The following is a 24,765-nucleotide window of genomic DNA, read 5'->3' as shown; positions in this document are numbered from 1 at the left end:
ACATTTGCGTATAAATCAGCGGACCATAGTTCCAGTCGCGCGTAACGTCGAACGACCCATCTGAAAAAAAAATTGTTGCGATACGAGGACTTCCCAAGAGGTCACCCATCCGAGTACTACTCTCGCCCAAGCACGCTTAACTGCAGAGTTCTGATGGGATCCAGTGCATTAGTGCTGGTATGATGCCACTTGTTTAATCTTGCGCTTCAAATACATACACTCCTTCTCTTTTCTTCCTCCTCCCGTCATTTGTTTCCTTGTGCGTGTGCACTGCACCTCCCGTACTCGTTCTAATATCAAGTAAAATGCCACGGCGCCGTGACTCACATTTGCGAATAAACCTGCGGACCATAAATCAAGTCGCGCATAAAGTCGAAAGAATCATCTGCAAAAAGATGGGTGCAACACGAGGACCTCCCAAGAAAATGGGTGAAATATAAGGACTTCGCAGGAGGTCACCCATCCGAGTACTTTTCTCGCCCAAGCACCCTTAACTGCGGAGGTCTGATAGAATCCGTTGCATTAGTGCTGGTATGATCCCTCATGTTTCATTCTGCACTGCAAATACATACACTCTTTCTCCTCCCATCCCCCATCCCGTCATTTGTTTCCTTGTGCGTGCACTCTGCATTTCTCTTTCTCATTCTAATATCAAGTAATATGCCCCGGCACCGTGACTCATCTTTGTAAATGAACCAGCGGTTTATAATTCTATTCGCGCGTAACGTCTAACAACCCATCCGAGAAAAATAGGTGCAACACGAGGGCTTCCCAAGTGGTCACCCATCCGAGTACTATGCTCGCCCCAACACACTTAACTGCGGAGTTCTGATGGGATCCGGAGCTTTAGTGCTGGTATGATCGCACCTGTTCACTTTCGCGCTGCAAATACATACACTCCTTCTCCTTTCTTCCCCCTCCTGTCATTTGTTTCCTTGTGCGTTCACCCTTCACCTCTCATTCTCGTCCTAATATCGATTAAAATGCCCCTGCTTCTTGACTCCCATTTGCGTATAAACCAGCGGACCCTAGTTCCAGAGGTGTGTAACGTTGAACGACCCGTCTGAAAAAAAATTGGTGCGACACGAGGACTTCCCAGGGGGTCACCCATCCGATTACTAATTTCGCCCAAGCACACTTCACTGCGGAGTTCTGATGGGATCCAGAGCATTAGTGCTGGAATGATCGCACCTGTTTAATTTCGCGCTGCAAATACATAAACTCATTCCCCTTTCTTCCCCCTCCCGTCATTTGTTTCCTTGTACGTGCGCACTGCACCTCCCATTCTCGTTCTAATATCAAGTAAAATGCTACAGCGCCGTGACTCATATTTGCGAATAAATCTGAGGACCATAATTCAAGTCGCGCGTTACGTCGAAAGAATCATCTGCAAAAAAATGGGTGCAACACAAGGACTTCCCAGGAGGTAACCCATGCTTGTACTACTCTCGCTTAAGCACCCTTACCTACTGAGTTCTGATAGAATCCGTTGACTTAGTGCTGGTATGATCGCACCTGTTTCATTTCGCGCTGCAAATACATAAACTCCTTCTCCTTTCTTCCCCCTCCCGTAATTTGTTTCCTTGTGCGTGCGTACTGAACCTCCCGTTTTCGTTTTAATATCAAGTAAAATGGTACAGCGCCATGACTCACATTTGCGTATAAACCTGAGGACCATAATTCAAGTCGCGCGTAACGTCGAAATAATCATCTGCAAAAAAATAGGTGCAACACGAGGACTTCACAAGAAAATGGATGAAATATAAGGACTTCCCAGGAGGTAACCCATGCTAGTACTACTCTTGCCCAAGCACCCTTACCTACGGAGTTCTGATAGAATCCGTTGTATTAGTGCTGGTATGATCGCACCTGTTTCATTTCGCGCTGCAAATACATAAACTCCTCCTTTCTTCCCCCTCCCGTGTTTTTTTCCTTGTGCGTGCGCACTGCACCTCTCGTTCTCGTTCAAATATAAAGTAAAATGCCACGGTGCCGTGACTCACATTTGCGAATAAATCTGCGGACCATAATTAAAGTCGCTCGTAACGTCGAACGGCACATCTGAAAAAAAGAAAATGGGTGCAGCACGAGAACTTCCCAGGAGGTAACCCATCATTGTACTACTTTTGCCAAAGTACACTTAACTGCGGAGTTCTGATGGGATCCGGTGCATTTGTGCTGGTGTGACCGCACTTGTTTAATTTCATGCTGAAAATACATACACTCCTTCTTCCCTCCCCCCTCCCATCATTTGTTTCCTTGTGCGTTCACAATGCACCTCTCATTCTCGTTCTAATATCGATTAAAATGCCCCTAATTCTTGACTTATATTTGTGTATAAACCAGCGGACCATAGTTCCAGTCGTGCGTAACATCGAACGACCTGTCTGAAAAAAAATTGGTGCGACACGAGGACTTCCCATGAGGTCACCCATCCGAGTACTACTCTCGCCCAAGCACACTTAACTGCAGAGTTCTGATGGGATCCAGTGCATTAGTGCTGGTATGATCGCACCCGTTTAATTCTGCGCTGCAAGTAAATAAACTCCTTCTCCTTTCTTTCCCCTCCCGTCATTTGTTTCCTTGTGCGTGCGCAATGCACCTCCTGTGCTCGTTCTAATATCAAGTAAAATACTACGATGCCGTGACTCACATTTGCGAATAAATCTGAGGACCATAATTCAAGTTGCGCGTATTGTCGAAAGAATCATCTGCAAAAAAATGGGTGCAACACGAGTACTTCCTAAGAAAATGGGTGAAATATAAGGACTTCGCAGGAGGTCACCCATCCGAGTACTTTTCTCGCCCAAGCACCCTTAACTGCGGAGTTCTAATAGAATCCGTTGCATTAGTGCTGGTATGATCCCTCATGTTTCATTCTGCGCTGCAAATACATACACTCTTTCTCCTCCCATCCCCCCTCCCGTCATTTGTTTCCTTGTGCGTGCACTCTGCATCTATCTTTCTCGTTCTAATATCAAGTAATATGCCCCGACACCGTGACTCACCTTTGCAAATGAACCAGCGGTTTATAATTCCATTCGCGCGTAACGTCGAACAACCCATCCGAAAAAACATAGGTGCAACACGAGGGCTTCCTAGGTTTTCATCCATCTGAGTACTACTCTGGCCCAAGCACACTTAACTGCGGAGTTCTGATGGGATCCGGGGCTTTAGTGCTGGTATGATCGCACCTCTTTAATTTCGCACTGCAAATACATACACTCCTCCTTTCTTCCCCCTCCCGTCATTTGTTTCCTTGTGCGTTCACACTTCACCTCTCATTCTCGACCCGTCTGAAAAAAAATTTGTGCGACACAAGGACTTCCCAGGAGGTCACCCATCCGAGTACTACTCTCGCCCAAGCACAATTAACTGCTGAGTTCTGATGGGATCCGGTGCATAGTGCTGGTATGATCGCACCCGTTTAATTCCGCGCTGCAAATACATAAATTCCTTCTCCTTTCTTCCCCCTCCCGTCATTTGTTTCCTTGTGCATGCGCACTGCACCTCCCGTTCTCGTTCTAATATCAAGTAAAATGCTACGGTGCCATGACTCGCATTTGCGAATAAACCTGAGGACCATAATTCAAGTCGCGCGTATCGTCGAATGAATCATCTGCAAAAAAATGGGTGCAACACGAGGACTTCTTAAGAAAATGGGTGAAATATAAGGACTTCGCAGGAGGTCACCCATCCTAGTGCTACTCTCGCCCAAGCACCCTTAACTTGCGGAGTTCTGAAAGAATCCGTTGCATTGGTGCTGGTATGATTGCTCATGTTTCATTCTGCGCTGCAAATACATACACTTTTTCTCCCTGCATCCCCCCTCCCGTCATTTGTTTCCTTGTACGTGCACTCTGCATCTCTCCTTCTCGTTCTAATATCGATTAAAATGCCCCTGCTTCTTGACTCACATTTGTGTATAAACCAGCGGACCCTAATTCCAATCGCGCGTAAAGTCGAACGACCCGTCTGAAAAAAAATTGGTGCGACACGAGGACTTCCCAGGAGGTCACCCATCCGAGTACTACTCTCGCCCAAGCACACTTAACTGCGAAGTTCTGATGGAATCCGATGCATTAATGCTGGTATGATCGCACCCATTTAATTCTGCGCTGCAAATATGTAAACTCCTTCTCCTTTCTTCCCCCTCTCATCATTTATTTCCTTGTGCGTGCGCACTGCACCTCCCGTGCTCGTTCTAATATCAAGTTAAATGCTATGGTGCCGTGACTCACATTTGCGAATAAACCTTAGGACCATAATTCAAGTCGCGCGTATCGTCGAAAGAATCATCTGCAAAAAAATGGGTGCAACACGAGGACTTCCTGAGAACATGGGTGAAATATAAGGACTTCGCAGGAGGTCACCCATCCTAGTTCTACTCTCGCCCAAGCACCCTTAACTTGCGGAGTTCTGATAGAATCCGTTGTATTGGTGCTGGTATGATTGCTCATATTTCATTCTGCGCTGCAAATACATACACTTTTTCTCCCTCCATCCCTCATCCCGTCATTTGTTTCCTTGTGCGTGCAGTCTGCATCTCTCCTTCTCGTTCTAATATCGATTAAAATGCTCCTGCTTCTTGACTCACATTTGCGTATAAACCAGTGGACCCTAGTTCCAGTCGCGCGTAACGTCGAACGACCCATCTGAAAAAAAAAATTAGTGCGACACGAGGACTTCCCAAGAGGTCACCCATCCGAGTACTACTCTCGTCCAAGCACACTTAACTGCGGAGTTCTAATGGGATCCGGTGGATTAGTACTGGTATGATCGCACCTGTTTAATTTCGCGCTGCAAATACATAAACTCCTTCTCCATTCTTCCCCCTCCCGTCATTTGTTTCCTTGCGTGTGCGCACTGCACCTCTCGTTGTCGTTCAAATATCATGTAAAATGCCACGGTGCCTTGACTCACATTTGCGAATAAATCTGCGGACCATAATTAAAGTCGCGCGTAACGTCGAACGACACATCTGAAAAAAAGAAAATGTGTGCAACATGAGGACTTCACAAGAAAATGGGTGAAATATAAGGACTTCGCAGGAGGTAACCCATGCTAGAACTACTCTCGCCCAAGCACCCTTACCTACGGAGTTCTGATAGAATCCGTTGCATTAGTGCTGGTATGATCGCACCTGTTTCATTTCGTGCTGAAAATACATACACTCCTTCTCCTTCCCTCCCCCTCCCATCAATTGTTTCCTTGTGCGTTCACACTGCGCCTTTCCTTCTCATTCTAATATCGATTAAAATGCCCCTGCTTCTTGACTCACAATTGCGTATAAACCAGCTGACCCCAGTTCCAGTCGCGCGTAACGTCGAACGACCCGTTTGAAAAAAAATTGGTGCGACACGAGGACTTCCCAAGAGGTCACCCATCCAAGTACTACTCTCGCCCAAGCACACTTAACTACGGACTTCTGATTGGATCCGGTGCATTAGTACTGGTATGATCGCACCCGTTTAATTCCGCGCTGCAAATACATAAACTCCTTCTCCTTTCTTCCCCCTCCCGTCATTTGTTTCCTTGTGCGTGCGCAGTGCACCTCCCGTGCTCGTTCTAATTCAAGTAAAATGCTACGGTGCCGTGACTCACATTTGCGAATAAAACTGAGGACCATAATTCAAGTCGCGCGTATCGTCGAATGAATCATCTGCAAAAAAATGGGTGCAACACGAGGACTTCTTAAGAAAATGGGTGAAATATAAGGACTTCGCAGGAGGTCACCCATCCTAGTGCTACTCTCGCCCAAGCACCCTTAACTTGGGGAGTTCTGAAAGAATCCGTTGCATTGGTGCTGGTATGATTGCTCAAGTTTCATTCTGCGCTGCAAATACATACACTTTTTCTCCCTCCATCCCCCCTCCCGTCATTTGTTTCCTTGTGCGTGCACTCTGCATCTCTCCTTCTCGTTCTAATATCGATTAAAATGCCCCTGCTTCTTGACTCACATTTGCGTATGAACCAGGCGTCCCTACTTCCAGTCGCGCGTAACGTCGAACGACCCGTCTAAAAAAAAAATTAATGCGACACGAGGACTTCCCAGGAGGTCACCCATCTGAGTACTAATCTCGCCCAAGCACACTTAACTACGGAGTTCTGATGGGACCCGGTGCATTCGTGCTGGTATGATCGCACCAATTTAATTTCGCTCTGCAAATACATAAACTCCTTCTCCTTTCTTCCCCCTCCTCTCATTTGTTTCCTTGTGCGTGCGCACTGCACCTCTCGTTCTCGTTCAAATATGAAGTAAAATGCCACGGCGCTGTGACTCACATTTGCGAATAAATCTGCGGACCATAATTAAAGTCGTGCGTAACGTCGAACGGCACATCTGAAAAAAAGAAAATAGGTGCAACACGAGGACTTCACAAGAAAATGGGTGAAATATAAAGACTTCGCAGGAGGTAACCCATGCTAGTACTACTCTCGCCCAAGCAACCTTACCTACGGAGTTCTGATAGAATCCGTTCCATTAGTGCTGGTATGATCGCACCTGTTTCATTTCGTGCTGAAAATACATACACTCCTTCTCCTTCCCTCCCCCTCCCATCAATTGTTTCCTTGTGCGGTCACACTGCACCTCTCCTTCTCGTTCTAATATCGATTAAAATGTCCCTGCTTCTTGACTCACAATTGCGTATAAACCAGCGGACCCCAGTTCTAGTCGCGCGTAACGTCGAACGACCCGTCTGAAAAAAAATTGGTGCGACACAAGGACTTCCCAAGAGATCACCCATCCGAGTACTACTCTCTCCCAAGCACACTTAACTGCCGAGCTCTGATGGGATCCGGTGCATTAGTGCTGGTATGATCGCACCGGTTTAATTCTACACTGTAAATACATAAACTCTTTCTCCTTTCTTCCGCCTCCCGTCATTTGTTTCCTTGTGCGTGGGCACTGCACCTCCCGTGCTCGTTCTAATATCAAGTAAAATGCTACGGTGCCGTGACTCACATTTGCGAATAAACCTGTGGACCATAATTCAAGTCGCGCGTATCGTCGAAAGAATCATCTGCAAAAAAATGGGTGCAACACGAGGAGTTCCTAAGAAAATTGGTGAAATATAAGGACTTTGCAGGAGGTCACCCATCCTAGTGCTACTCTCGCCCAAGCACCCTTAACTTGCGGAGTTCTGACAGAATCCGTTGCATTGGTGCTGGTATGATTGCTCATGTTTCATTCTGCGCTGCAAATACACAAACTCCTTCTCCTTTCTTCCCCCTCCCGTCCTTTGTTTCCTTGTGCGTGCGCACTGCACCTCTCGTTCTCGTTCAAATATCAAGTAAAATGCCACGGCGCCGTAACTCACATTTGCGAATAAATCTGCGGACCATAATTAAAGTCGCGCGTAACGTCGAACGGCACATCTGAAAAAAAGAAAATGGGTGCAACATGAGAATTTCCCAGGAGGTAACCCATCATTGTACTACTTTCCCCAAAGCACACTTAACTGCGGAGTTCTGATGGGATCCGGTGCATTAGTGCTGGTGTGACCGCACCTGTTTAATTTCGTGCTGAAAATACATACACTCCTTCTTCCCTCCCCCCCTCTCATCATTTGTTTCCTTGTGCGTTCACACTGCACCTCTCCTTCTCGTTCGAATATCGATTAAAATGCCTCTGATTCTTGACTCACATTTGCATATAAACCAGTGGACCATAGTTCCAGTCGCGCGTAACGTCGAACGACCCTTCTGAAAAAAAATTGTTGCGATACGAGGACTTCCCAATAGGTCACCCATCGGAGTACTACTCTCACCCAAGCACGCTTAACTGCAGAGTTCTAATGGGATCAAGTGCATTAGTGCTGGTATGATGCCACTTGTTTAATTTTGCGCTTCAAATACATACACTCCTTCTCTTTTCTTCCTCCTCCCGTCATTTGTTTCCTTGTGCGTACGCACTGCACTTCCCGTACTCGTTCTAATATCAAGTAAAATGCTACGGCGCCGTGACTCACATTTGTGAATAAACCTGCAGACCATAAATCAAATTGCGCGTAACGTCGAAAGAATCATCTACAAAAAGATGGGTGCAACACGAGGACCTCCCAAGAAAATGGGTGAAATATAAGGACTTCGCAGGAGGTCACCCATCCGAGTACTTTTCTCGCCCAATCACCCTTAACTCCGGAGTTCTGATAGAATCCGTTGCATTAGTGCTAGTATGATCCCTCATGTTTCATTTTGCACTGCAAATACATACACTCTTTCTCCTCCCATCTCCCCACCCGTCATTTGTTTCCTTGTGCGTGCACTCTGCATCTCTCTTTCTCGTTCTAATATCAAGTAATATGCCCCGGCACCGTGACTCACCTTTGCAAATGAACCAGCGATTTATAATTCCATTCGCGCGTAACGTTGAACAACCCATCCGAAAAAAAATAGGTGGAACAAGAGGGCTTCCCAGGTGGTCACCCATCCGAGTACTACTCTCGCCCAAGCACACTTAACTGCGGAGTTCTGATGGGATCCGGGGCTTTAGTGCTGGTATGATCGCACCTCTTTAATTTCGCGCTGCAAATACATACACTCCTCCTTTCTTCCCCCTCCCGTCATTTGTTTCCTTGTGCGTTTACACTTCACCTCTCATTCTCGTTCTAATATCGATTAAAATGCCCCTGCTTCTTGACTCACATTTGCGTATAAACCAGCGGACCCTAGTTCCAGACGCGCGTAACGTCGAACGACCAGTCTGAAAAAAAATTGGTGCGACACGAGGACTTCCCAGGAGGTCAACCATCCGAGTACTAATCTCGCCCAAGCACACTTAACTGCAGAGTTCTGATGGGATCCGGGGCTTTAGTGCTGGTATGATCTCACCTCTTTAGTTTCGCGCTGCAAATACATACACTCCTTCTCCTTTCTTCCCCCTACCGTCATTTATTTCCTTGTGCGTGCGCACTGCACCTCCCGTTCTCGTTCTAATATCAAGTAAAATGCTACAGCGCCGTGACTCACATTTGCGAATAAACCTGAGGACCATAATTCAAGTCGGGCGTAATGTCGAAAGAATCATCTGAAAAAAAATGGGTGCAACACAAGGACTTCACAAGAAAATGGATGAAATATAAGGACTTCGCAGGAGGTAACCCATGCTAGTACTAGTCTCGCCCAAGCACCCTTACCTACGGAGTTCTGATAGAATCTGTTGTATTAGTGCTGGTATCATCGCAACTGTTTCATTTCGTGCTGAAAATACATACACTCCTTTTCCTTCCCTCCCCCTCCCATCAATTGTTTCCTTGTGCGTTCACACTGCACATCTCATTCTCGTTCTAATATCAATTAAAATGCCCCTGCTTCTTGACTCACATTTGCGTATAAACCAGTGGACCCTAGTTCCAGTCGCGCGTAACGTCGAACGACCCGTCTGAAAAAAAATTGGTGCGACACGAGGACTTCCCAAGAGGTCTCCCATCCGAGTACTACTCTCGCCCCAGCACACTTAACTACAGAGTTCTGATGGGATCCGGTGCATTAGTACTGGTATGATCGCACCTGTTTAATTTCGTGCTGCAAAGACATAAACTCCTTCTCCTTTCTTCCCCCTCCCGTCATTTCTTTCCTTGTGCGTGCGCACTGCACCTCCCGTGCTCGTTCTAATATCAAGTAAAATGCTACAATGCCGTGACTCACATTTGCGAATAATCCTGTGGACCATAATTCAAGTCGCGCGTATCGTCGAAAGAATCATCTGCAAAAAAATTGGTGCAACAGGAGGACTTCCTAAGAAAATGGGTGAAATATAAGGACTTCGTAGGAGGTCACCCATCCTAGTGCTACTCTCGCCCAAGCACCCTTAACTTGCGAAGTTCTGAAAGAATCCGTTGCATTGGTGCTGGTATGATTGCTCATGTTTCATTCTGCGCTGCAAATACATACACTTTTTCTCCCTCCATCCCTCCTCCCGTCATTTGTTTCCTTGTGCGTGCACTCTGCATCTCTCCTTCTCGTTCTAATATCGATTAAAATGCCCCTGCTTCTTGACTCACATTTGCGTATAAACCAGTGGACCCTAGTTCTAGTCGCGCGTAACGTCGAACGACCTGTCTGAAAAAAAAATTACTGCGACACAAGGACTTCCCAGGAGGTCACCCATCCGAGTACTACTCTTGTCCAAGCACACTTAACTACGGAGTTCTGATGGGATCCGGTGCATTAGTGCTAGTATGATCACAACTATTTAATTTCGCGCTGTAAATAGATAAACTCCTTCTCCTTTCTTCCCCCTTCCGTCATTTGTTTCCTTGTGCGTGCGCACTACACCTCTCGTTCTCGTTCAAATATCAAGTAAAATGCCACGGCGCCGTGACTCACATTTGCGAATAAATCTGCGGACCATAATTAAAGTCGCGCGTAACGTCGAACTGCACATCTGAAAAAAAGAAAATGGGTGCAACACGAGAACTTCCCAGGAGGTAACCCATCATTGTACTACTTTCGCCAAAGCACACTTAACTACGGAGTTCTGATGGGATCCGGTGCATTTGTGCTGGTGTGACCGCACCTGTTTAATTTCGTGCTGCAAATACATAAACTCATTCCCATTTCTTCCCCCTCCCGTCATTTGTTTCCTTGTGCGTGCGCACTGCACCTCCCGTGCTCCTTCTAATATAAAGTAAAATGCTACGTTGCCGTGACTTACATTTGCGAATAAACCTGAGGACCATAATTCAAGTCGCGCGTATCGTCGAAAGAATCATCTGCAAAAAAATGGGTGCAACACGAGAACTTCCTAAGAAAATGGGTGAAATATAAGGACTTCGCAGGAGGTAACCCATGCTAGTACTACTCTCGCCCAAGCACCCTTACCTACGGAGTTATGATAGAATCCGTTGCATTAGTGCTGGTATGATCGCACCTGTTTCATTTCGTGCTGAAAATACATACACTCCTTCTCCTTCCCTCCCCCTCCCATCAATTGTTTCCTTGTGCGTTCACACTGCACCTCTCCTTCTCGTTCTAATATCGATTAAAATGCCCCTGCTTTTTTACTCACATTTGCGTATAAACCAGCGGAACCTAGTTCCAGTGGCGCGTAACGTCGAACGACTCGTCTGAAAAAAAATTGGTGCGACACGAGGACTTCGCAGGAGGTCACCCATCCGAGTACTACTCTCGCCCAAGCACACTTAACTGCGGAGTTCTGATGGGATCCGGTGCATTAGTGCTGGTATGATCACACCTGTTTAATTTCGCGCTGCAAATACATAAATTCCTTTTCCTTTCTTCCCCCTCCCCTCATTTGTTTCCAAGTGCGTGCGCACTGCACCTCTCGTTCTCGTTCAAATATCAAGTACAATGTCACGGCGCCGTGACTCACATTTGCGAATAAATCTGCGGACCATAATTAAAGTCGCGCGTAACGTCGAACGACACATCTGAAAAAAAAAATGGGCGCAACACGAGAACTTCCCACGAGGTAACCCATCATTGTACTACTTTCAGCAAAGCACACTTAACTGCGGAGTTCTGATGAGATCCGGTGCATTTGTGCTGGTATGATCGCACCTGTTTAATTTTGCGCTGCAAATACATAAACTCATTCCCCTTTCTTCCCCCTCCCGTCATTTGTTTCCTTGTGCTGCGCACTGCACCTCCCGTGCTCCTTCTAATACAAAGTAAAATGCTACGGTGCCGTGACTCACATTTGCGAATAAACCTGAGGGCCATAATTCAAGTCGCGCGTATCGTCGAAAGAATCATCTGCAAAAAAATGGGTGCAACACAAGGACTTCCTAAGAAAATTTGTGAAATATAAGGATTTCGCAGGAGGTCACCCATCCTAGTGCTACTCTCGCCCAAGCACCCTTAACTTGGGGAGTTCTGATAGAATCCGTTGCATTGGTGCTGGTATGATTGCTCATGTTTCATTCTGCGCTGCAAATACATACACTTTTTCACCCTCCATCCCCCCTCCCGTCATTTGTTTCCTTGTGCGTGCGCACTGCACCTCCCGTGCTCGTTCTAATATAAAGTAAAATGCTACGGTGCCGTGACTTACATTTGCGAATAAACCTGAGGACCATAATTCAAGTCGAGCGTATCGTCGAAAGAATCATCTGCAAAAAAATGGGTGCAACACGAGGACTTCCTAAGAAAATGGGTGAAATATAAGGACTTCGCAGGAGGTCACCCATCCTAGTGCTACTCTCGCCCAAGCACCCTTAACTTGCGGAGTTCTGATAGAATCCGTTGCATTGGTGCGGGTATGATTGCTCATGTTTCATTCTGCGCTGCAAATACATACACTTTTTCTCCCTTCATCCCCCCTCCCGTCATTTGTTTCCTTGTGCGTGCGCACTGCACCTCTCGTTCTCGTTCAAATATCAAGTAAAATGCCACGGCGCCGTGACTCACATTTGCGAAAAAATCTGCGGACCATAATTAAAGTCGCGCGTAATGTCGAACGGCACATCTGAAAAAAAGAAAATGGGTGCGACACGAGAACTTCCCAGGAGGTAACCCATCATTGTACTACTTTCGCCAAAGCACACTTAACTGCGGAGTTCTGATGGGATCTGGTGCATTTGTGCTGGTGTGACCGCACCTGTTTAATTTTGTGCTGAAAATACATACACTCCTTCTTCCCTCCCCCCCTCCCATCATTTGTTTCCTTGTGCGTTCACACTGCACCTCTCCTTCTCGTTCTAATATCGATTAAAATGCCCCTGATTCTTGACTCACATTTGCATATAAACCAGCGGACCATAGTTCCAGTCGCGCGTAACGTCGAACAACCCATCTGAAAAAAAATTGTTGCGATACGAGGACTTCCCAAGAGGTCACCCATCCTTGTACTACTCTCGCCAAAGTACACTTAACTGCAGAGTTCTGATGGGATCCAGTGCATTAGTGCTGGTATGATGCCACTTGTTTAATTTTGCGCTTCAAATACATACACTCCCTCTCTTTTCATCCTCATCCCGTAATTTGTTTCCTTGTGCGTGCGCACTGCACTTCCCGTCCTCGTTCTAATATCAAGTAAAATGCAACGGCGCCGTGACTCACATTTGCGAATAAACCTGCAGACTATAAATCAAGTCGCGCGTAACGTCGAAAGAATCATCTGCAAAAAGATGGGTGCAACACGAGGACCACCAAAGAAAATGGGTGAAATATAAGGACTTCGCAGGAGGTCACCCATCCGAGTACTTTTCTCGCCCAAGCACCCTTAACTGCGGAGTTCTGATAGAATCCGTTGCATTAGTGCTGGTATGATCCCTCATGTTTTATTCTGCACTGCAAATACATACACTCTTTCTCCTTCCAACTCCCCTCCCGTCATTTGTTTCCTTGTGCGTGCACTCTGCATCTCTCTTTCTCGTTCTAATATCAAGTAATATGCCCCGGCACCGTGACTCACCTTTGCAAATGAACCAGCGGTTTATAATTCCATTCGCGCGTAACGTCGAACAACCCATCCGAAAAAAGAAATAGGTGCAACACGAGGGCTTCCCAGGTGGTGACCCGTCCGAGTACTACTCTCGCCCAAGCACACTTAACTGCGGAGTTCTGATGGGATCCGGAGCTTTAGTGCTGGTATGATCGCACCTTTTTAATTTCGCGCTGCAAATACATACACTCCTTCTCCTTTCTTCCCCCTCCCGTCATTTGTTTCCTTGTGCGTTCACACTTCACCTCTCATTCTCGTTCTAATATCGATTAAAATGCCCCTGCTTCTTGACTCACATTTGCGTATAAACCAGCGGACCCTAGTTCCAGACGCGTGTAACATCGAACGACCCGTCTGAAAAAAAATTGGTGCGACACGAGGACTTCCCAGGAGGTCACCCATCCGAGTACTAATCTCGCCAAAGCACACTTCACTGCGGAGTTCTGATGGGATCCGGTGCATTAGTGCTGGTATGATCGCACCTGTTTAATTTTGCGCTACAAATACATAAACTTATTCCCCTTTCTTCCTCCTCCCGTCATTTGTTTCCTTGTGCGTCCGCACTGCACCTCCCGTTCTCGTTCTAATATCAAGTAAAATGCTACAGCGCCGTGACTCACATTTGCGAATAAACCTGAGGCGCATAATTCAAGTCGCGCGTAACATCGAAAGAATCATCTGCAAAAAAATGGGTGCAACACGAGGACTTCACAAGAAAATGGGTGAAATATAAGGACTTCGCAGGAGGTAACCCATGCTAGTACTACTCTCGCCCAAGCATCCTTACCTACGGAGTTCTGATAGAATCCGTTGCATTTGTGCTGGTATGATCGCACCTGTTTCATTTCGCGCTGCAAAAACATACACTCCTTCTCCTTTCTTCCCCCTCCCGTCATTTGTTTCCTTGTGCGTGCGCACTGCACCTCTCGTTCTTGTTCAAATATCAAGTAAAATGCCACGGCGCCGTGACTCACATTTGCGAATAAATCTGCGGACCATAATTAAAGTCGCGCGTAACGTCGAACGGCACATCTGAAGAAAAGAAAATGGGTGCAACACGAGAACTTCGCAGGAGGTAACCCATCATTGTACTACTTTCGCCAAAGCACACTTAACTAAGGAGTTCTGATGGGATCCGGTGCATTTGTGCTGGTGTGACCGCACCTGTTTAATTTGGTGCTGAAAATACATACACTCCTTCTTCCCTCCCCCCCTCCCATCATTTATTTCCTTGTGCGTTCACACTGCACCTCTCATTCTCATTCTAATATCGATTAAAATGCCCCTGCTTCTTGCCTCACAATTGCGTATAAACCAGCGGACCCCAGTTCCAGTCGCGCATAATGTTGAACGACCCGTCTGAAAAAAAATTGGTACGACACGAGGACTTCCCAGAAGGTCACCCATCCGAGTACTACTCTCGCCCGAGCACACTTAACTGCGGAGTTCTGATGGGATCTGGTGCATTAGTGCTGGTATGATCGCACCAGTTTAATTTTGCGTTGCAAATACATAAACTCCTTATCCTTTCTTCCCCTTCCCGTCATTTGTTTCCTTGTGCGTGCGCACTGCACCTCCCGTGCTCGTTCTAATATCAAGTAAAATGCTACGGTGCCGTGACTCACATTTGCGAATAAACCTGAGGACCATAATTCAAGTCGCGCGTATTGTCGAAAGAATAATCTGCAAAAAAATGGGTACAACACGAGGACTTCCTAAGAAAAAGGGTGAAATATAAGGACTTCGCAGGAGGTCACCCATCCTAGTGCTACTCTCGCCCAAGCACCCTTAACTTGGGGAGTTCTGATAGAATCCGTTGCATTGGTGCTGGTATGATTGCTCATGTTTCATTCTGCGCTGCAAATACATACACTTTTTCTCCCTCCATCCCCCTTCCCGTCATTTGTTTCCTTGTGCGTGCACTCTGCATCTCTCCTTCTCGTTCTAATATCGATTAAAATGCCCCTGCTTCTTGACTCACATTTGCATATAAACCAGTGGACCCTCGTTAAAGTCGCGCTTAACGTCGAACGACCCGTCTGAAAAATAAAATTAGTGCGACACGAGGACTTCCCAGGAGGTCACCCATTCGAGTACTACTCTCGCCCAAGCACAATTAACTGCGGAGTTCTGATGGGATCCGGTGCATTAGTGCTGGTATGATCGCACACGTTTAATTTTGCGCTGCAAATACATAAACTCTTTCTCCTTCCATCCCCCCTCCCGTCATTTGTTTCCTTGTGCGTGCACTTTGCATCTCTCTTTCTCGTTCTAATATTAAGTAATATGCCCCGGCACCGTGACTCACCTATGCAAATGAACCAGCAGTTTATAATTCCATTCGCGCGTAACGTCGAACAACCCATCCGAAAAAAAATAGGAGCAACACGGGGGCTTCCCAGGTGGTCACCCATCCAAGTACTACTCTCGTCCAAGCACACTTAACTGCGGAGTTCTGATGGGATCCGGAGCTTTTGTGCTGGTATGATCGCACCTATTTAATTTTGCGCTGCAAATACATACACTCCTTCTCTTTTCTTCCCCCTCCCGTCATTTGTTTTTGTGCGTTCACACTTCACCTTTCATTCTCGTTCTAATATCGATTGAAATGCCCCTGCTTCTTGACTCACATTTGCGTATAAACCAGCGGACCCTAGTTCCAGACGCGCGTAACGTCGAACAACCCGTCTGAAAAAAAATTGGTGCGACTCGAGGACTTCCCAGGAGGTCAACCATCAGAGTACTAATTTCGCCAATCACACTTAACTGCGGAGTTCTGATGGGATCCGGGGCTTTAGTGCTGGTATGATCGCACCTGTTTAATTTCGCACTGCAAATACATACACTCCTTTGCCTTTCTTCCCCCTCCCGTCATTTGTTTTCATGTGCGTTCACACTTCACTTCTCATTCTCGTTCTAATATCGATTAAAATGCCCCAGCTTCATGACTCACATTTGCGTATAAACATGCGGACCCTAGTTCCAGACGCGTGTAACGTCGAACGACCGGTCTGAAAAAAAAAAATTGGTGCGACACGAGGACTTCACAAGAAAATTATTGAAATATAAGGACTTCGCAGGAGATAACCCATGCTAGTACTACTCTCGCTCAAGTACCCTTACCTACGGAGTTCTGATATAATCCGTTGCATTAGTGCTGGTATGATCGCACCTGTTTCATTTCGTGCTGAAAATACATACACTCCTTCTCCTTCCCTCCGCCTCCCATCAATTGTTTCCTTGTGCGTTCACACTGCACCTCTCCTTCTCGTTCTAATATCGATTAAAATGCCCCTACTTTTTGATTCACATTTGAGTATAAACCAGCGGACCCTAGTTCAAGTTGCGCGTAACGTCGAACGACCCGTCTGAAAAAAAATTGGTGCGACACGAGGACTTCCCAGGAGGTCACCCATCCGAGTACTACTCTCGCCCAAGCACACTTCACTGTGGAGTTCTGATGGGATCCGGTGCATTAGTGCTGGTATGATCACACCCGTTTAATTCCGCGCTGCAAATACATAAACTCCTTCTCCTTTCTTCCCCCTCCCGTCATTTGTTTCCTTGTGCGTGCGCACTGCACCTCCCGTGCTCGTTCTAATATCAAGTAAAATGCTACGGTGCCGTGACTCACATTTGCGAATAAACCTGAGGACCATAATTCAAGTCGCGCGTATCGTCGAAAGAATCATCTGCAAAACAATGGGTGCAACACGAGGACTTCCTAAGAAAATGGGTAAAATATAAGGACTTCGCAGGAGGTCACCCATCCTAGTGCTACTCTCGCCCAAGCACCCTTAACTTGCGGAGTTCTGATAGAATCCGTTGCATTGGTGCTGGTATGATTGCTCATGTTTCATTCTGCGCTGCAAATACATACACTTTTTCTTCCTCCATCCCCCCTCCCGTCATTTGTTTCCTTGTGCGTGCACTTTGCATCTCTCTTTCTCGTTCTAATATCGATTAATATGCCCTTGCTTCTTGACTCACATTTGCGTATAAACCAGTGGACCCTAGTTCCAGTCGCTCGTAACGTCGAACGACCCATCTGAAAAAAAAATTAGTGCGACACGAGGACTTCCCAAGAGGTCACACATCCGAGTACTACACTCGCCCAAGCACACTTAACTGCGGAGTTCTGATGGGATCCGGTGCAATAGTGCTGGTATGATCGCACCCATTTAATTTCGCGCTGCAAATACATAAACTCTTTCTCCTTCCATCCCCCCTCCCGTCATTTGTTTCCTTGTGCGTGCACTTTGCATCTCTCTTTCTCGTTCTCGTTCAAATATCAAGTAAAATGCCACGGCGCCGTGACTCACATTTGCGAATAAATCTGCGAACCATAATTAAAGTCGCGCGTAACGTCGAACGACACATCTGAAAAAAAGAAAATGGGTGCAACACGAGAACTTCCCAGGAGGTAACCCATCATTGTACTACTTTCGCCAAAGCACACTTAACTACGGAGTTCTGATGGGATCCGTTGCATTTGTGTTGGTTTGATCGCACCCTTTTAATTTCGCGCTGCAAATACATAAACTCCTTCTCCTTTCTTCCCCCTCCCGTCATTTGTTTCCTTGTGCGTGCGCACTGCACCTCCCGTTCTCGTTCTAATATCAAGTAAAATGCTATGGTGGCGTGACTCAAATTTGCCAATAAACCTGAGGACCATAATTCAAGTCGCGCGTATCGTCGAAAGAATCATCTGCAAAAAAATGGGTGCAACACGAGGACTTCCTAAGAAAATGGGTGAAATATAAGGATTTCTTAGGAAGTCACCCATCCTAGTGCTACTCTCGCCCAAGAACCTTTAACTGGCGGAGTTCTGATAGAATCCGTTGCATTGGTGCTGGTATGATTGCTCATGTTTCATTCTGTGCTGCGAATACATATACTTTTTCTACCTCCATCCCCCCTCCCGTCATTTGTTTCCTTGTGCGTGCACTCTGCATCTCTCTTTCTCGTTCTAATATCGATTAAAATGCCCCTGCTTCTTGACTCACATTTGAGTATAAACCAGTGGACCCTTGTTCCAGTCGCGCGTAACGTCGAACGACCCGTCTGAAAAAGAAATTAGTGCGACACGAGGACTTCCCAAGAGGTAACCCATTCGACTACTACTCTCGCCCAAGCACACTTAACTGCGGAGTTCTGATGGAATCCGGTGCATTAGTGCTGGTATGATCGAACCTGTTTAATTTCGTGCTGCAAATACATAAACTCCTTCTCCCTTATTCCCCCTCCCGTTATTTATTTCCTTGTGCGTGCGCACTGCACCTCCCGTTCTCGTTCTAATATCAAGTAAAATTATACAGCGCCGTGACTCACATTTGCGAATAAACCTGAGGACCATAATTCAAGTCGCGCGTAACGTCGAAAGAATCATCTGCAAAAAAATGGGTGCAACACGAGGACTTCACAAGAAAATGGGTGAAATATAAGGACTTCGCAGGAGGTAACCCATGCTAGTACTACTCTCCCCCAAGCACCCTTACCTACGGAGTTCTGATAGAATCCGTTGCATTAGTGCTGGTATGATCGCACCTGTTTCATTTCTTGCTGAAAATACATACACTCCTTCTCCTTCCTTCCCCCTCCCATCAATTGTTTCCTTGTGCGTTCACACTGCACCTCTCCTTCTCGTTATAATATCGATTAAAATGCCCCTGCTTCTTGACTCACATTTGCGTATAAACCAGCGGACACTAGTTCTAGTCGCGCGTAACGTCGAACGACCCGTCTGAAAAAAAATTGGTGCGACACGAGGACTTCCCAGGAGGTCACCAATCCGAGTACTACTCTCGCCAAAGCACACTTAACTACGGAGTTCTGACGGGATCCGGTGCATTAGTGCTGGTATGATCGCACCCCTTTAATTCCGCGCTGCAAATACATAAACTCCTTCTCCTTTCTTCCCCCTCCTGTCATTTGTTTCCTTGTGCGTGCGCACTGCACCTCCCGTGCTCCTTCTAATATAAAGTAAAATACTACGGTGCCGTGACTCACATTTTATGAATAAACCTGAGGACCATAATTCAAGTCGCGCGTATCGTCAAAAGAATCATCTGCAAAAAAATGGGTGGAACACGAGGACTTCCTAAGAAAATGGGTGAAATATAAGGACTTCGCATGAGCTCACCCATTCTAGGGCTACTCTCGCCCAAGCACCCTCAACTTGCGGAGTTCTGATAGAATCCGTTGCATTGGTGCTGGTATGATTGCTCATGTTTCATTCTGCGCTGCAAATACATACACTTTTTCTCCCTCCATCCCCCCTCCCGTCATTCGTTTCCTTGTGCGTGTACTCTGCATCTCTCCTTCTCGTTCTAATATCGATTAAAATGCCCCTGCTTCTTGACTCACATTTGCGTATAAACCAGTGGACCCTAGTTCTAGTCGCGCGTAACGTCGAACGACCCGTCTGAAAAAAAAAATTAGTGCACACGAGGACTTCCCAAGAGGTCTCCCATCCGAGTACTACTCTCGCCCAAACACACTTAACTGCAGAGTTCTGACGGGATCCGGTGCATTAGTGCTGGTATGATCGCACCCGTTTAATTCCACGCTGCAAATACATAAACTCCTTCTCCTTTCTTCCCCCTCCCGTCATTTGTTTCCTTGTGCGTGCGCACTGCACCTCCCGTGCTCGTTCAAATATCAAGTAAAATGCTACGGTGCCATGACTCACATTTGTGAATAAACCTGAGGACCATAATTCAAGTCGCGCGTATCGTCGAAAGAATCATCTGCAAAAAAATGGGTGCAACATGAGGACTTCCTAAGAAAATGGGTGAAATATAAGGACTTCGCAGGAAGTCACCCATCCTAGTGCTACTCTCGCCCAAGCACCTTTAACTCGCGGAGTTCTGATAGAATCCGTTGCATTGGTGCTGGTATGATTGCTCATGTTTCATTCTGCGCTGCGAATACATATACTTTTTCTACCTCCATCCCCCCTCGCGTCATTTGTTTCCTTGTGCGCGCACTCTGCATCTCTCTTTCTCGTTCTAATATCGATTAAAATGCCCCTGCTTCTTGACTCACATTTGCGTATAAACCAGTGGACCCTTGTTCCAGTCGTGCGTAACGTCGAACGACCCGTCTGAAAAAAAAATTAGTGCGACACGAGGACTTCCTAGGAGGTCACCAATCCGAGTACTACTCTCGCCAAGGCACACATAACTGCGGAGTTCTGATGGGATCTGGTGCATTAGTGCTGGTATGATCGCACCTGTTTAATTTTGGGCTGCAAATACATAAACTCATTCCCCTTTCTTCCCCCTCCCGTCATTTGTTTCGTTGTGCGTGCGCACTGCACCTCCCGTTCTCGTTCTAATTTCAAGTAAAATGCCACGGCGCCGTGACTCATATTTGCGAATAAATCTGTGGACCATAATTAAAGTCGCGCGTAAGGTCGAAAGAATCATCTGCAAAAAAATGGGTGCAACACGAGGACTTCACAAGAAAATGGGTGAAATATAAGGACTTCGCAGGAGGTAACCCATGCTAGTACTACTCTCCCCCAAGCACCCTTACCTACGGAGCTCTGATAGAATCCGTTGCATTAGTGCTGGTATGATCGCACCTGTTTCATTTCTTGCTGAAAATACATACACTCCTTCTCCTTCCTTCCCCCTCCCATCAATTGTTTCCTTGTGCGTTCACACTGCACCTCTCCTTCTCGTTCTAATATCGATTAAAATGCCCCTGCTTCTTGACTCACATTTGCGTATAAACAAGCGGACCCTAATTCCTGTCGCGCGTAACGTCGAACGACCCGTCTGAAAAAAAATTGGTGCGACACGAGGACTTCCCAGGAGGTCACCAATCCGAGTACTACTCTCGCCAAAGCACACTTAACTGCGGAGTTCTGACGGGATCCGGTGCATTAGTGCTGGTATGATCGCACCCGTTTAATTCCGCGCTGCAAATACATAAACTCCTTCTCCTTTCTTCCCCCTCCTATCATTTGTTTCCTTGTGCGTGCGCACTGCACCTCCCGTGCTCGTTCTAATATCAAGTAAAATGCTACGGTGCCGTGACTCACATTTGTGAATAAACCTGAGGACCATAATTCAGGTCGCGCGTATCGTCGTAAGAATCATCTGCAAAAAAATGGGTGGAACACGAGGACTTCCTAAGAAAATGGGTGAAATATAAGGACTTCGCATGAGCTCACCCATTCTAATGCTACTCTCGCCCAAGCACCCTCAACTTGCGGAGTTCTGATAGAATCCGTTGCATTGGTGCTGGTATGATTGCTCATGTTTCATTCTGCGCTGCAAATACATACACTTTTTCTCCCTCCATCCCCCCTCCCGTTATTTGTTTCCTTGTGCGTGCACTCTGCATCTCTCCTTCTCGTTCTAATATCGAATAAAATGCCCCTGCTTCTTGACTCACATTTGCGTATAAACAAGTGGACCCTAGTTCCAGTCGCGCGTAACGTTGAACGAACCGTCTGAAAAAAAAATTAGTGCGACACGAGGACTTCCCAGGAGGACACCCATCCGAGTACTACTCTCGCCCAAGAACTCTTAACTGTGGAGTTCTGATGGGATCCGGTGCATTAGTGCTGGTATGATCGCACCTGTTTAATTTCGCGCTGCAAATACATAAACTCCTTCTCCTTTCTTCCCCCTCCCTTCATTTGTTTCCTTGTGCGTGCGAACTGCACCTCCCGTGCTCGTTCTAATATCAAGTAAAATGCTACGGTGTCGTGACTCACATTTGCGAATAAACCTGAGGACCATAATTAAAGACGCGCGTAACGTCGAACGACACATATGAAAAAAAGAAAATGGGTGCAACACGAGAACTTCCCAGGAGGTAACCCATCATTGTACTACTTTCGCCAAAGCACACTTAACTGCGGAGTTCTGATGGGATCCGGTGCATTAGTGCTGGTATGATCGCACCTGTTTAATTTCGCGCTGCAAATACATAAACTCCTTCTCCTTTCTTCCCCCTCCCGTCATTTGTTTCCTTGTGCGCGCGAACTGCACCTCCCGTGCTCCTTCTAATATCAAGTAAAATGCTACGGTGTCGTGACTCACATTTGCGAATAAACCTGAGGACCATAATTCAAGTCGCGCGTATCGTCGAAAGAATCATCTGCAAAAAAATGGGTGCAACACGAGGACTTCACAAGAAAATGGGTGAAATATAAGGACTTCGCAGGAGGTAACCCATGCTAGTACTACTCTCGCCCAAGCACCCTTACTTACGGAGTTCTGAGAGAATCCGTTGCATTGGTGCTGGTATGATCGCACCTGTTTCATTTGGTGCTGAAAATACATACACTCCTTCTCCTTCCCTCCCATCAATTGTTTCCTTGTGCGTTCACACTGCACCTCTCCTTCTCGTTCTAATATCGATTAAAATGCCCCTTCTTCTTGACTCACATTTGCGTATAAACCAGCGGACCCTAGTTCCAGTCGTGCGTAACGTCGAATGACCCGTCTGAAAAAAAATTGGTGCGACACGAGAACTTCCCAGGAGGTCACCCATCCGAGTACTACTCTCGCCCAAGCACACATAACTGCGGAGTTCTGATGGGATCCGGTGGATTAGTGCTGGTATGATCGCACCCGTTTAATTCCGCACTGTAAATACATAAACTCCTTCTCCTTTCTTCCCCCTCCCATCATTTGTTTCCTTGTGCGTGCGCACTGCACCTCCCGTGCTAGTTCTAATATCAGGTAAAATGCTACGGTGCCGTGACTCACTTTTGCGAATAAACCTGAGGACCATAATTCAAGTCGCGCGTATCGTCGAAAGAATCATCTGCAAAAAAATGGGTGCAATACGAGGACTTCCTATGAAAATGGGTGAAATATAAGGACTTCGCAGGAGGTCACCCATCCTAGTGCTAGTCTTGCCCAAGGACCCTTAACTTGCGGAGTTCTGATAGAATCCGTTGCATTGGTTCTGGTATGATTGCTCATCTTTCATTCTGCGCTGCAAATACATACACTTTTTCTCCCTCCATCCCCCCTCCCGTCATTTGTTTCCTTGTGCGTGCACTCTGCATCTCTCCTTCTCGTTCTAATATCGATTAAAATGCCCCTGCTTCTTGACTCACCTTTGCGTATAAACCAATGGACCCTAGTTCCAGTTGCGCGTAACGTCGAACGACCCGTCTGAAAAAAAAAATTAGTGCGACACGAGGACTTCCCAGGATGTCACCCATCCGAGTACTACTCTCGCCCAAGCACACTTAATTGCGGAGTTCTAATGGGATCCGGAGCATTAGTGCTGGTATGATCGCACCTGTTTAATTTTGCGCTGCAAATACATAAACTCCTTCTCATTTCTTCCCCCTCCCGTCATTTGTTTCCTTGTGCGTGCGCACTGCACCTCTCGTTCTCGTTCAAATATCAAGTAAAATGCCACGGCGCCGTGACTCACAATTGTGAATAAATCTGCGGACCATAATTAAAGTCGCGCGTAACGTCGAACGGCACATCTGAAAAAAAGAAAATGGATGCAACACGAGAACTTCCCAGGAGGTAACCCATCATTGTACTACTTTCGCCAAAGCACACTTAACTGCGGAGTTCTGATGGGATCCGGTGCATTTGTGCTGGTGTGACCGCACCTGTTTAATTTCGTGCTGAAAATACATACACTCCTTCTTCCCTTCCCCCCTCCCATCATTTGTTTCCTTGTGCATTCACACTTCACCTCTCATTCTCGTTCTAATATCGATTAAAATGCCCCTGCTTCTTGACTCACATTTGCGTATAAACCAGCGGACCCTAGTTCCAGACGCGCGTACCGTTGAACGACCCGTCTGAAAACAAATTAATGTGACACGAGGACTTCCCAGGAGGTTACCCATCCGAGTACTAATCTCGCCCAAGCACACTTCACTGCGGAGTTCTGATGGGATCCGGTGCATTAGTGCTGGTATGATGGCACCTGTTTAATTTCGCACTGCAAATACATAAACTCATTCCCCTTTCTTCCCCCTCCCGTCATTTGTGTCCTTCTGCGTGCGCACTGAACCTCCCGTTCTCGTTCTAATATCAAGTAAAATGCTACAGCGCCGAGAATCACATTTGCGAATAAACCTGAGGACCATAATTCAAGTCGCGCGTAACGTCGAAAGAATCATCTGCAAAAAAATGGGTGTAACACGTGGACTTCACAAGAAAATGGGTGAAATATAAGGACTTCGGAGAAGGTAACCCATGCTAGTACTACTCTCACCCAAGCACCCTTACCTACGGAGTTCTGATGGAATCCGTTGAATTAGTGCTGGTATGATCGCACCTGTTTCATTTCGTGCTGAAAATACAAACACTCCTTCTCCTTCCCTCCCCCTCGCATCAATTGTTTCCTTGTGC

The 24,765-nt window shown here is 46.6% G+C and overlaps 12 non-coding genes and 33 pseudogenes across 12 annotated transcripts; all 45 read right to left on the bottom strand.

Moving 5' to 3' along the window:
- Nucleotides 1-72: 72 nt before the first annotated feature.
- LOC148261824 (5S ribosomal RNA) lies at nt 73-190 on the bottom strand (annotated as a pseudogene).
- Nucleotides 191-750: 560 nt separating this feature from the next.
- Nucleotides 751-869, bottom strand: LOC148261823 (5S ribosomal RNA). The gene has a single exon (XR_015820593.1). It is a non-coding gene; the product is annotated as a 5S ribosomal RNA (ribosomal RNA).
- A 205-nt stretch (nt 870-1,074) lies between these two features.
- LOC148261822 (5S ribosomal RNA) lies at nt 1,075-1,193 on the bottom strand (annotated as a pseudogene).
- A 559-nt stretch (nt 1,194-1,752) lies between these two features.
- On the bottom strand, nt 1,753-1,871 carry LOC148261821 (5S ribosomal RNA; annotated as a pseudogene).
- A 205-nt stretch (nt 1,872-2,076) lies between these two features.
- LOC148261820 (5S ribosomal RNA) lies at nt 2,077-2,195 on the bottom strand (annotated as a pseudogene).
- Nucleotides 2,196-2,398: 203 nt separating this feature from the next.
- Nucleotides 2,399-2,517, bottom strand: LOC148261819 (5S ribosomal RNA). Its single transcript, XR_015820273.1, has one exon. It is a non-coding gene; the product is annotated as a 5S ribosomal RNA (ribosomal RNA).
- Nucleotides 2,518-3,077: 560 nt separating this feature from the next.
- On the bottom strand, nt 3,078-3,196 carry LOC148261818 (5S ribosomal RNA; annotated as a pseudogene).
- Nucleotides 3,197-3,307: 111 nt separating this feature from the next.
- On the bottom strand, nt 3,308-3,425 carry LOC148261817 (5S ribosomal RNA; annotated as a pseudogene).
- Nucleotides 3,426-3,986: 561 nt separating this feature from the next.
- On the bottom strand, nt 3,987-4,105 carry LOC148261816 (5S ribosomal RNA; annotated as a pseudogene).
- A 563-nt stretch (nt 4,106-4,668) lies between these two features.
- Nucleotides 4,669-4,787, bottom strand: LOC148261815 (5S ribosomal RNA). Its single transcript, XR_015820754.1, has one exon. It is a non-coding gene; the product is annotated as a 5S ribosomal RNA (ribosomal RNA).
- A 563-nt stretch (nt 4,788-5,350) lies between these two features.
- On the bottom strand, nt 5,351-5,469 carry LOC148261814 (5S ribosomal RNA; annotated as a pseudogene).
- Nucleotides 5,470-6,030: 561 nt separating this feature from the next.
- LOC148261813 (5S ribosomal RNA) lies at nt 6,031-6,149 on the bottom strand. Its single transcript, XR_015820989.1, has one exon. It is a non-coding gene; the product is annotated as a 5S ribosomal RNA (ribosomal RNA).
- A 563-nt stretch (nt 6,150-6,712) lies between these two features.
- Nucleotides 6,713-6,831, bottom strand: LOC148261812 (5S ribosomal RNA; annotated as a pseudogene).
- A 564-nt stretch (nt 6,832-7,395) lies between these two features.
- Nucleotides 7,396-7,514, bottom strand: LOC148261811 (5S ribosomal RNA; annotated as a pseudogene).
- Nucleotides 7,515-7,718: 204 nt separating this feature from the next.
- On the bottom strand, nt 7,719-7,836 carry LOC148261810 (5S ribosomal RNA; annotated as a pseudogene).
- Nucleotides 7,837-8,397: 561 nt separating this feature from the next.
- LOC148261809 (5S ribosomal RNA) lies at nt 8,398-8,516 on the bottom strand (annotated as a pseudogene).
- A 202-nt stretch (nt 8,517-8,718) lies between these two features.
- LOC148261808 (5S ribosomal RNA) lies at nt 8,719-8,837 on the bottom strand (annotated as a pseudogene).
- A 559-nt stretch (nt 8,838-9,396) lies between these two features.
- On the bottom strand, nt 9,397-9,515 carry LOC148261807 (5S ribosomal RNA). Its single transcript, XR_015820679.1, has one exon. It is a non-coding gene; the product is annotated as a 5S ribosomal RNA (ribosomal RNA).
- A 562-nt stretch (nt 9,516-10,077) lies between these two features.
- Nucleotides 10,078-10,196, bottom strand: LOC148261806 (5S ribosomal RNA; annotated as a pseudogene).
- A 209-nt stretch (nt 10,197-10,405) lies between these two features.
- LOC148261805 (5S ribosomal RNA) lies at nt 10,406-10,524 on the bottom strand (annotated as a pseudogene).
- A 559-nt stretch (nt 10,525-11,083) lies between these two features.
- LOC148261804 (5S ribosomal RNA) lies at nt 11,084-11,202 on the bottom strand. The gene has a single exon (XR_015821143.1). It is a non-coding gene; the product is annotated as a 5S ribosomal RNA (ribosomal RNA).
- A 207-nt stretch (nt 11,203-11,409) lies between these two features.
- LOC148261803 (5S ribosomal RNA) lies at nt 11,410-11,528 on the bottom strand (annotated as a pseudogene).
- A 920-nt stretch (nt 11,529-12,448) lies between these two features.
- LOC148261802 (5S ribosomal RNA) lies at nt 12,449-12,567 on the bottom strand (annotated as a pseudogene).
- Nucleotides 12,568-13,452: 885 nt separating this feature from the next.
- LOC148261801 (5S ribosomal RNA) lies at nt 13,453-13,571 on the bottom strand. Its single transcript, XR_015819628.1, has one exon. It is a non-coding gene; the product is annotated as a 5S ribosomal RNA (ribosomal RNA).
- Nucleotides 13,572-13,776: 205 nt separating this feature from the next.
- LOC148261800 (5S ribosomal RNA) lies at nt 13,777-13,895 on the bottom strand (annotated as a pseudogene).
- A 563-nt stretch (nt 13,896-14,458) lies between these two features.
- On the bottom strand, nt 14,459-14,577 carry LOC148261799 (5S ribosomal RNA; annotated as a pseudogene).
- A 204-nt stretch (nt 14,578-14,781) lies between these two features.
- Nucleotides 14,782-14,900, bottom strand: LOC148261798 (5S ribosomal RNA). The gene has a single exon (XR_015820091.1). It is a non-coding gene; the product is annotated as a 5S ribosomal RNA (ribosomal RNA).
- A 563-nt stretch (nt 14,901-15,463) lies between these two features.
- On the bottom strand, nt 15,464-15,582 carry LOC148261797 (5S ribosomal RNA). The gene has a single exon (XR_015820309.1). It is a non-coding gene; the product is annotated as a 5S ribosomal RNA (ribosomal RNA).
- A 206-nt stretch (nt 15,583-15,788) lies between these two features.
- On the bottom strand, nt 15,789-15,907 carry LOC148261796 (5S ribosomal RNA). The gene has a single exon (XR_015820895.1). It is a non-coding gene; the product is annotated as a 5S ribosomal RNA (ribosomal RNA).
- A 203-nt stretch (nt 15,908-16,110) lies between these two features.
- Nucleotides 16,111-16,228, bottom strand: LOC148261795 (5S ribosomal RNA; annotated as a pseudogene).
- Nucleotides 16,229-16,790: 562 nt separating this feature from the next.
- LOC148261794 (5S ribosomal RNA) lies at nt 16,791-16,909 on the bottom strand. The gene has a single exon (XR_015820766.1). It is a non-coding gene; the product is annotated as a 5S ribosomal RNA (ribosomal RNA).
- A 562-nt stretch (nt 16,910-17,471) lies between these two features.
- On the bottom strand, nt 17,472-17,590 carry LOC148261793 (5S ribosomal RNA; annotated as a pseudogene).
- Nucleotides 17,591-17,806: 216 nt separating this feature from the next.
- Nucleotides 17,807-17,925, bottom strand: LOC148261792 (5S ribosomal RNA; annotated as a pseudogene).
- Nucleotides 17,926-18,487: 562 nt separating this feature from the next.
- On the bottom strand, nt 18,488-18,606 carry LOC148261791 (5S ribosomal RNA; annotated as a pseudogene).
- Nucleotides 18,607-19,165: 559 nt separating this feature from the next.
- On the bottom strand, nt 19,166-19,284 carry LOC148261790 (5S ribosomal RNA; annotated as a pseudogene).
- Nucleotides 19,285-19,848: 564 nt separating this feature from the next.
- On the bottom strand, nt 19,849-19,966 carry LOC148261789 (5S ribosomal RNA; annotated as a pseudogene).
- Nucleotides 19,967-20,528: 562 nt separating this feature from the next.
- On the bottom strand, nt 20,529-20,647 carry LOC148261788 (5S ribosomal RNA; annotated as a pseudogene).
- A 559-nt stretch (nt 20,648-21,206) lies between these two features.
- LOC148261787 (5S ribosomal RNA) lies at nt 21,207-21,325 on the bottom strand (annotated as a pseudogene).
- A 562-nt stretch (nt 21,326-21,887) lies between these two features.
- LOC148261786 (5S ribosomal RNA) lies at nt 21,888-22,006 on the bottom strand (annotated as a pseudogene).
- Nucleotides 22,007-22,215: 209 nt separating this feature from the next.
- LOC148261785 (5S ribosomal RNA) lies at nt 22,216-22,334 on the bottom strand (annotated as a pseudogene).
- Nucleotides 22,335-22,887: 553 nt separating this feature from the next.
- Nucleotides 22,888-23,006, bottom strand: LOC148261784 (5S ribosomal RNA). Its single transcript, XR_015819953.1, has one exon. It is a non-coding gene; the product is annotated as a 5S ribosomal RNA (ribosomal RNA).
- A 563-nt stretch (nt 23,007-23,569) lies between these two features.
- On the bottom strand, nt 23,570-23,688 carry LOC148261783 (5S ribosomal RNA; annotated as a pseudogene).
- Nucleotides 23,689-23,897: 209 nt separating this feature from the next.
- On the bottom strand, nt 23,898-24,016 carry LOC148261782 (5S ribosomal RNA; annotated as a pseudogene).
- Nucleotides 24,017-24,220: 204 nt separating this feature from the next.
- Nucleotides 24,221-24,339, bottom strand: LOC148261781 (5S ribosomal RNA; annotated as a pseudogene).
- A 235-nt stretch (nt 24,340-24,574) lies between these two features.
- On the bottom strand, nt 24,575-24,693 carry LOC148261780 (5S ribosomal RNA; annotated as a pseudogene).
- Between the last annotated feature and the right edge of the window lie 72 nt (nt 24,694-24,765).

The sequence above is a fragment of the Carica papaya genome, chromosome 5, assembly GCF_054855325.1.
Source record: "Carica papaya isolate Zhongbai chromosome 5, ASM5485532v1, whole genome shotgun sequence".
In the NCBI taxonomy this organism is placed as follows: Eukaryota; Viridiplantae; Streptophyta; class Magnoliopsida; order Brassicales; family Caricaceae; genus Carica; species Carica papaya.
The sequence above is the reverse complement of the archived record's forward strand: the minus strand, read 5'-3'. Positions and strand labels throughout refer to the sequence as shown.